Source organism: Periplaneta americana, chromosome 17 (assembly GCF_040183065.1).
Source record: "Periplaneta americana isolate PAMFEO1 chromosome 17, P.americana_PAMFEO1_priV1, whole genome shotgun sequence".
Classification (NCBI taxonomy): domain Eukaryota; kingdom Metazoa; phylum Arthropoda; class Insecta; order Blattodea; family Blattidae; genus Periplaneta; species Periplaneta americana.
The window spans coordinates 37,471,082-37,481,081 of NC_091133.1; the positions used below are offsets into that span (position 1 = coordinate 37,471,082).

The 10,000-nt window shown below is 31.9% G+C and overlaps 1 protein-coding gene across 1 annotated transcript in view; it reads left to right on the forward strand.

Moving 5' to 3' along the window:
• Task7 (TWIK-related acid-sensitive K[+] channel 7) overlaps window positions 1-298 on the forward strand; it is a 24,752-nt gene extending 24,454 nt beyond the window's left edge. Inside the window, exon 7 of the mRNA XM_069816828.1 lies at window positions 1-298. This exon is cut by the window's left edge and continues 185 nt beyond it. The gene's annotated coding sequence lies outside the window, so the exon portion shown is untranslated.
• The last annotated feature ends 9,702 nt before the right edge of the window (window positions 299-10,000 follow it).

Below are 10,000 nucleotides of genomic sequence, written 5' to 3' on the forward strand. Positions count from 1 at the left end.
AATGAAGAGATGCACTCCTATCAAGAAATTTAGATGCGATACGAATTTAGCACATCTTATTCACCCAAAACCTTCCCTAAAAACTTTAATCCTTAGATCAGTGTTTCTCAATATTATAAAAATAGAAAACTCAGGTAAAACCTGCATGACAAATCATTAAAATGAATTTATATCGGCATTCTGCCAACTGATATCTCGACCAGCGGTGCACTTCTTTCACATTACTATCAATTCACAATCATACCCATATAATGTTGACGAATGAGTGAAATATCTTTTAACAGAATAATTTTCTCTCCTACAGACACGATATTTTTATTAAGAACAATATAGCAACAGTAATAATTATAAAGTTAATCTTTAATTTTCTACTTTTGAATCTAGTCAACATCCACTAATGGATAATCATCAACTGCGACATAGTAATTGGAAAACTGAAGAATACTTAGGATGACCATACATCCCATTTTGAAAAGTTAGTTTATCAAACCAATCGCTCAAGAATTATATTAACAATTAAAAAAAATGAAATATGAAATATTACTCATAACTTATCTTTATAATTTTCAGTTCCATCATACAATGCTGTATTACTGTATACAAAGATGTTTATTATTGATTTATTTTAGTGATTTTTCTATTTATAGTGATTTAGTGTTTTGTTTAGTTGTATTCTTCACCTGACATAATTAGGAACATTAAATCCAGACGTTTGAGATGGACAGGGCATGTAGCACGTATGGGCAAATCCAAAAATGCATATAGTGTGTTAGTTGGGAGACTGGAGGAAAAAAGACCTTTGTGGAGGCCGAAACAAAGATGGGAGAATAATATTAAAATGGATTTGAGGGAGATGGAATATGATAGACTGGATTAATCTTGCATAGGATAAGGACCAATGGCGGACTTATGTGAGGGCAGCAATGAACCTTCGGGTTCCTTAAAAGCCATAACTAAGTAAAGTGTTTTGTTTAGGTTAATGGCCTATTCTACATGAATACACATGCTTCTCTGCACTGTATAAAGTTTTAAGATCGCTGAAAGAAGTTTAATTAACATTTAAAAGAATTTTATTGACATGAAATGTTTGTGTTTTCGTATATTAAAGTTTGTGCAGATTCCAAATATGTAAAAATTAATATAGTATTATTAATAATATGTTTCGTTACAATCAGTATGTCCGAATACTTTGTTCTAAAACTTTGGCATACATATAATATTGATCTGAATGAGGAAGAAAGCCATGGTGAATTGTTTAGAAAATGTGTCAATTGGACTTTTTCCAGTGCTGACAATCAAAAACAAAATCACAACGTTTTGAAAACTGGTTCTATCTTCATTGGAGTGAGAAGGGATTACTGCTTGTTGAGGTCATTACAAACAGTAAGTCAAGCAGATTTAGCTGTTTGTAATGATCCCAGTGAATAGGATTTCCTCACCCCAATGTTTTGTTCATCTTTCTTTCATGTTTCTTTTTCGTAACCAATAATGGAAAAAGTCCAGTCTTCACTTCTCCTAAACTGGCATAATATTATTTGATTTATTTTTAAGAACTTCTGTCCATAACATTTTATGCTAAAACTAAAAATTATGAAATACTGGTATGAGTTTTTTCTTTCTTTTTGAACTCTGTATTTCAGCTTAATTGTTTCAGTGAAAAAAATTAATGGATTATAACATTGTTATCACTTGCATGCTGGCATGGATTTATTAATTTCTGGTAGAAGGTCAATAATAATTATATAGAAATGTGCTGCAATCGTAAAAACAATAAAGAACAATATTATGTTATACTAATCCAAACGTTTGAGATGGGCAGGCCATGTAGCACATAGGGATGAATCCAGAAATCCAGAGTGCTAATTGGAAGACCTGAGTAAAAATACCTTTGGAAATATCGAGACGTAGATGAGAGGATAATATTAAAATGAATTTGCAGGAGAGAGGAGATGATGCTAGGGACTAGGTTAATCTTGCTCAGGATAGGGACCGATGGAATGCTTATGTGAGGGTGACAATGAGCCTCCGTGTTCCTTAAAAGCCATTTGTAAGTAAATAAATGATGTTATACTACTTCAGGCCTTCATTATTGGTACTTCTAAAAACAAATATATTATGATAACACAGCCTCTTATTGGTCTTATACAGAAATAGTTTAAAATTAGTTTCGTTCTTTTAGGAAAAGGACAGGAAGACACGAAGATTATTAAAAAATAAGGATCTGTCAACCATTCAACAGAAACAAAATGTAAATTATGGGCTACGGTTTAGTACCAGTACCTATAGCTACAGCCTACTTACAAGTACATATTAATTTCTTGACACAATCATCATGACAAGTGATACATTTGCCTTACCAGTAGGGTGATATGAACTTTTCAATGTCTTTATCAAAGAAACTTGCCACAAATGAAAATACTCATTACTTCACCCTGCTTTCAGGTCCTCATTCAGGAAAAGTGATTGTTAGCTTTCTCATATTAGTAGTATAAATTGTTTGAGGCGCAAAAAGAAGTTATAATCGCTCACATTCAAGTTGGGATTGTATGTGAGAGGTCAAACAAGTCCCATTTACGTCGAGACTCCTAAAGAGTTCGTTGTGCAGTGTGTGTGCGCTATTGTACTAGAGAATGACACGAGGATTTAACAGATAACATCTTCTGTTTTGATTTCCTGCTGCAAATTCACAGCTTACGGGATTTTCGATTGCACTCTTCATTTTCGACCAATATTTCAAAACACCAAATAATCACACGAGCTCACAAAATGATACATGGCTTCCCAATGATACAAAATTTGCATGTATGAATGTATTCAGTACGCTTGATAACTGATAACATAACATCATTTCTTACTACCAGAATGTCTCCTTTAGATAGCCTACTACATATGAAATTCAATTAGTTATGTAGGCCTATTTGCTTAATGTCACTATCTTATTTTAATGAAATTAAAACCACTTGCACCTGCTTTTGAACGAAACATTAAATATGCAAACAATAATGATCAGCCATAGGCGGAGAGAGAACAAATTTAAGAGGCATGATGGGGCCGATAAGCTAATTACTATAAATGACAATTTATTACATGTGCCGTCTATGCTTATCCTTATTTAACAAATATATTGGTTATACAATATTTTGTTACATAATATATTTATTTGAACGTTTTCGGCTCCATGGAGCCATCATCAGAAACAAGTAAGCCCATATGTATGGTGTGAGTACACTATATGTTGCCGTACAAGTAAACTCAATTAATGTTAAAAATTAAAAGGCATGTTTCTGTTTAAAATCAATAATTGTAAGGCAGAAATTACAATATAAATACAAGGCGGCTCTATGGGCCGTGATAAAATGTTACAATTGCTGATGATAAAATTAACTAAAATACTTTAAAATTGTTAAGATCAGAATTAATAGTCGTCCAGTTTGATGGTTATGTAGCTTTCCATATTTGGTGGGAGCTGGGGCGACAGCTGTGGGGAAGAAAGTATCAAATGTAATATCTATACTCAAAAATTTCAATGATGCTCGTTTCCAGAACAAAGTATATACATATCTCAATGCTATTAATGCCAAGATCTTAATAATTCACATGAATCTATTACAGAACATCTCGTGTAGAGATTTTATATGTACGTAAGCGCACGGAACAGTTGTTTATTAATTAAAAGTTTGAACTATTAATTGTTAAGAGGACAAATTTATACAAAATTAATTAGAGAACGTAAATGGCTGTGTCTTATATTGAAAACTGTATGAACTGTAACTTACTATGATGAGTGAGGATGTGTTCTTGAGTTCACTGGTGGCAGATCTTAACAATTTTAAAGTATTTTAGTTAATTTTATCATCAGCAATTGTAACATTTTATCACGGCCCATAGAGCCGCCTTGTATTTATATTGTAATTTCTGCCTTACAATTATTGATTTTAAACAGAAACATGCCTTTTAATTTTTAACATTAATTGAGTTTACTTGTACGGCAACATATAGTGTACTCACACCATACATATGGGCTTACTTGTTTCTGATGATGGCTCCATAGAGCCGAAAACGTTCAAATAAATATATTATGTAACAAAATATTGTATAACCAATATATTTGTTAAATAAGGATAAGCATAGACGGCACATGTAATAAATTGTCATTTATAGGAGAGAGAACAGTTTCCTTGAGGGGGCAAAGCAAAACCATATAATCCCCATATAAAAGGACATCATTTACCTCCTCCCCCCGTTACAGCTTGACCGTGGTACAGTACAGTATATCGGAATATGATCATTTAATAAAGATATTTTCAGGAAGCTTTTTCTTACAGTGTTACATTCATATCCGCGATGTTTCGGACCTAATTGTATAGGATTTGAACTGTAGATCTACTACAAATTATAATAGGGCATAATTTAAAATGATCCCTCTCTTTTTCTCTCTCATACAGAAACACTAACTATGTAACAGTGCTAACAAACTTTTTTATATTAACTTTTCCTGAAGATATATGAAATTTAAACTCTAATTATTTTATTTAATCTCGTCTATAAGTTTTCTCATTATACCGGGATCACTTCTCTTTTTTCTGCATTGTTGTGCAGAATGTTATTCATATTTCTCCAAGTGGCAGCCTGAACACCTGCAGACTTCTAACACATGAGTACAGGCTGTTAAAATCCTTAAATGAGATATAGAAATTCATATACAGTCAGAAATTTGAAATAAATATTATAGTCCAGACACATGATCTGAAGACATTAATTCGTCAATTTAAGCACAGTAACATAATCATAAACAAAAGCAAATAAGATATTTTGAATTCAATATTTTCTAACGTTAGTAAAAAAAAAAGGAGTTGAGACAAATTTGGGGGGCAGTGTCCCCCCATAACTCCGCCTATGTAGATCGGCTCAATCTAAAACTGTACTACTGTGCATAATAAATGTCGCATATCTCTTCATTGCGTCGTATAAGTATTGTTATAGGTCTCGCAAGCGGGGAATACCAACGGAAGGAATTCGAATGAAACAATGCGATAAGGAAGGTCACGAGATAGCTTGAATGATATCCAAGAGTACAGTTGGAAGAGAAATGACATCGATAGAATCAGTCTTGCGTTGTGATAGTTACATTACGACTTTAGTTTGCTTCATTGCATGTGAATACGTGTCTTGTATTGCACGGTATTATTATTTCATTCATAAACATATGTTGCGCGTTTAATTAGCTTCGAATTTATCTCTCGCTACGTTCTTTATTTCTACAGCGATGTCCTCATTTATTCATCTTCTTGGAAGAAACTCCCTCGGCGTGTCTACATACACACGTCAAAACTGACAGCAATGCCACCAATGCTTTTCGGTAATCGTTCCTTGCACGAGCTATATCTCTCTGAAGTAGACTTATTTTTCCGGTAACAATATTTCAGATACAAAAGTTCCATGAAAATGAAGGAGAGAAATGCCTTTACTCTTTAATCTCCCATCTGTATCCGTGCTTGTCGTCAGATCAGTCTATTTCCCCACTGATAACGTCTCTGGCAACAGTGTTTATCTAGATTAGTAGCTATATCTTTGATTATTTTCTACTCATTTAGTTCATACTATTTCACTATGACATATAAACTTCTAAATTGAGTGAAATATAGCACAATGCCCTGAAATATTGTACTACAAATTACAAAATAGTATACAGAGATATTAATATCACTGTCGTAAGAGCTTTAAGGAAGTTCATTAAAAGAATCAAAATTTTTTCAGGTTTAAAAACTAGATTTGGCATAAAAAAGTATATATTTCTTCAAAATTTTTCATTATATTAGTTTTATTTTTAAAAAGTTTATGTACATCTATAGTGTTTACTCCATAGAGTATGGTCACCCTAAGAATATATGTTTATCATAGTGATTTTTAACTTCTGGTCAGTATTGGACTCCATAGTATGGTATCAGAGTACATATGATATAATTTTATACTGTCAAAAACTAGATCATTTCTACTGATATGTATGCCAAGTAACGTATTAATAGTTACATATCTGTCAGTGCCATAATAATAATTAATCAAAATCTCTTCTAAATGTAAATTAGCTTTTTGCAACTTAACTGCCCATTTTTACTATATTTCTACACGTTTTTAAATATAAGAATTCACTGACCTTGGAATAAAAAAAAACAATATAGCTGCATGTTACATACACATAGTACTGATCGTCTTGATTGAAGAAAAAAAGTTTTGCATTGTGAAAAATGTAACTATGATGCCTATGGATAAATAGGTGTGCAAAAGAATTTCCTCTGAGTTTAGTTAGTTTGCAATCTCAAGTTGAGAAACGCTGTTCTAGGTAGCCTTTTGTGAATGAAAATATTGTAGATAGATGCATGAAACAGTTCACTATTAACCCCATAACTGTTACTACATTGGCCTGAAAAAAATACAGTAATCATAAAACAATAATTAAATAATTTATATTACAGGTACCGGTACCTAATATTCAAAAGAAGTATAATTCTTTATTGGTATTTCATGTAGTCTTATGGACATAATACCTGATCATTTACTGTATTCAAAATCATATATATATTTTTTTAATTTTCTTGTTTACTTATTTTGCTAATACTTGTAACATACATACTTGTAATATACACAGGTAAAATTTTACCTCACCCCTGTTTTGTCTTCAAATGATTGAATACATCTTGATATTTCCTAGTTGATTTGAAATCTTAGTAGTAGATAAAAACATAGCACCGATGAAATTTCTAAATGATTAAGCAAAAGTACTACAGGGTAAGTTGTAAAAGTCAGGCAATTATATGAATTCTCTCAAACTCTGAAAATACAAACACACTATTATATCATTATAAATGCTATTTTTCAATGCTTCCAACATAAGATATATTAAATTTCATTATGTACTCAAAATCATACCAGGAAGAGACTCTTGGACTTACGGGGAAATGAGTGAAGGTATTTCAATGTTGCCATAGATAAGAACAATGACTTCCTGCCCTGAAGACGAATATAATAATGAACGATCTTGGCCTACTTTAAGATATTATTCTGATACTTAGCTGGAAAACTAAGATAAACCATGAAAACTTCACAATAGTTAACTCAGAGAATGTATTAAAACATAATTCACTAAAGCCAATGATAGTGATACCGGTAACTTACTGATATGGCGATGATTATGATAATGCTAAAGACAATGATTTTTAAGTTGGTTATTTAGCAATGCTATATTAACTGCTGCGTTATTCAGCATCGATGGAAGTGGTGAGAAGGGGATGGTATTTCGCGAGGTAAGGCCGAGGATTCAGTATACTGTAAATTAAGTTACCTGACATTTGCCTTACGGTTGGGAAAACCTAAAGACGATAATATTGATGACAAAGATGACGATGACAGTGATGATAATGGATATGATAGTAATATGGCGGTGATTATGAAATCACCACAGCCACTTTGCTATCAAATTTATATCTTTCAAAATCGGTAAGAGTGAATCCCAGTTCTGGTGAGAGAGTAACTTTCAGGCTTGGATTGCTGTTCTGCAGTTGATTCATTGTGTCTGCACACTGTTTACGTTGTTCAAGAGATTCATATTCTTCATACGTACTGCCAGTATAAGTAGAAGAGAGAGTACAAAAGAGTATAATTACACAGAACTGCACATTCGTCTATATGATGCTAATTTCAACAGAAAAATGTTTTTTTTTTTTTTCAAAAAAGAAAGATACCGTAAATGTAACTTCGTTATAGTTAAGTGCAATGCAAATAAACACGTGTGCGGTTGTTATTTTCTCATCACGATGGATACAGATGAAACATTGTAATGCTTAAAAAATCAAATTCAAGTTTTTGGCAAAAAAAAAAAAACATTACAGCATTCCTAAAATACAGAATTGGGCAGACCTTGTTCATATTAATGTTCAAAAGTTTTTTTTCTCTCTCTCAGAAATTGTGAACATTTAGCCTAGTGTCAGAATATTTTTAAGACAAAATAGGCCTAATTGTGTTTTACTTAAATTTCTCTAGAAAAAATTAGCAAAATATGGTACTCAAGAATTATTGGCTTCAACTATTTCACTGCTATTTTTTACATAAGAAATAGCCATACAATTCACAGTCATGATGTTTAAATATGTTTCAAATCGAAAATCTCAAAAGGCAAAAGCTTCAGGGCATAAAAAATGGAACAAATCACTGTTTAGAACCAGATAAATAATAACAGAAACGTTAGCGCTAGTTCGTTTACCAGGCATTGGATGAACTCTGTAATGACAGTATCTATTCAATTCTTACAATCAACTTCATAAACAATAATTCCTTTCACTCATATCTCCAGAAGGAATTATTTAATAATACACTTGCCCATTGCACACGAAATATGTTCTATTTATTTACACTTAGCCTACCTGACTATAATCTTGAAATTGTAACCACAACGCAAAGCAACACATACAACAACTATTATGTATTAATATTAATACTGATAATAATGAATTAATAATATGTTCAAATTTCACTAGCTTCCAGTAATCGGATCAGAAATCTAGAACAATTTGACTTTTCAGAATTTAAACTACGGACTTATATCACTGCTGCCAACATAACAGTTATAAAATCACTACCAGTTGTAGTATTTCTCAGTACCGAAATTCGAAACCGAGTTGGCAAAAGAAAATTCAACGTGCAAACTAGAAAATCACCATAATCCACTAACTTAAGTAGTAATGGGGGGAAAATGCTTAGATTTCACCCTTAGGGTATTAAGTAAGCTGATCCGGACTATCTGTAAAATTTAGTACAGATCAAGACTGTTTATTCTTAATTATATGAATGTATTACAAGTTCTTATTCATACAACATGTCAAATGTATCTCCCGAAAGGTAGCATTACATATTATGAAAATTTAGAAGCACTAAAAGTTTTCAAATCCTAATTTAGTATGATTTTTCAGATTAAGCGAATTAATGGAAATTCACAATTAGTCACAGTAAAATGATCAGCCAACTGTAATGTTATTAGAGAATATATTTATTATAATAAATTTTAATAGAACGTGAAACAGTTAAGGGGTTGATTATTCCTGCTTAAATGTTTACCAAAAAAATGTGGCCTAGTGTTTAGTAGGTGCTCTTGAATTTCCGTAACATTTTCCTCCTCATTTTTGCGTCGTATGTCACCAATTATTGTTCTAGCATAGCAGCAGATGCTCAACTTATTTATTAACTGATACTATTATTTATATTCACCTATATATTAACATGGAATGCTACAATGTTTTATTATAACAGTGAATTGGGTCTTGCACTTTAAGTTTTCACATTCACTACTGCTCACATAGATAATTTTTATACGGTTTTAATTTGTATGCTTTTAATTGCTCAGCTGACTTGCCTATCAATAATTTTACTGGATTTGAAAAATATTTTGTGTACTGCATTGAAATCCTCTTCCATGATTTTTATACTCTAAATATAATTTACATAAAACTGTATAAAATAACTGGAAATAGTAAACTAAGAATCAGAGGTAATTCTAACAAAAACTAGAATATTGCTCTAGAGACCTTTTAAAGAAACTTTACAAGATCAAAATACAGACGTGGACAAATTATTAGACTAAAACGTTTTCTTGGAAACATAATATAATTCGTCATATCAACTATCACTATAATTCACAGAGTCTCTATTATTGTAAATATGATTGTTTACATCTTCCGGTAGTTGTTCCAGTGGTTAACTATATTTTTTTTCTGGCTATGTTGGTACTGCTGGTGTTTTAATTATATACTGCAGAAAATATTCTCCCATGGCCTGCAAGAAGACTGGACATGAACAAAATTGAAAATCTGTGATCTATACTGAAGAAGAAAGTGAACAAAAAGAGGCTTACAACAAAACATGGACTCATTTAAGCACTGTCTGATATCTGGCTAAATGATCCTGATATTCAAAGAAAGTGTCAAACTTTGGTTTCCAGCATTCCTGACAA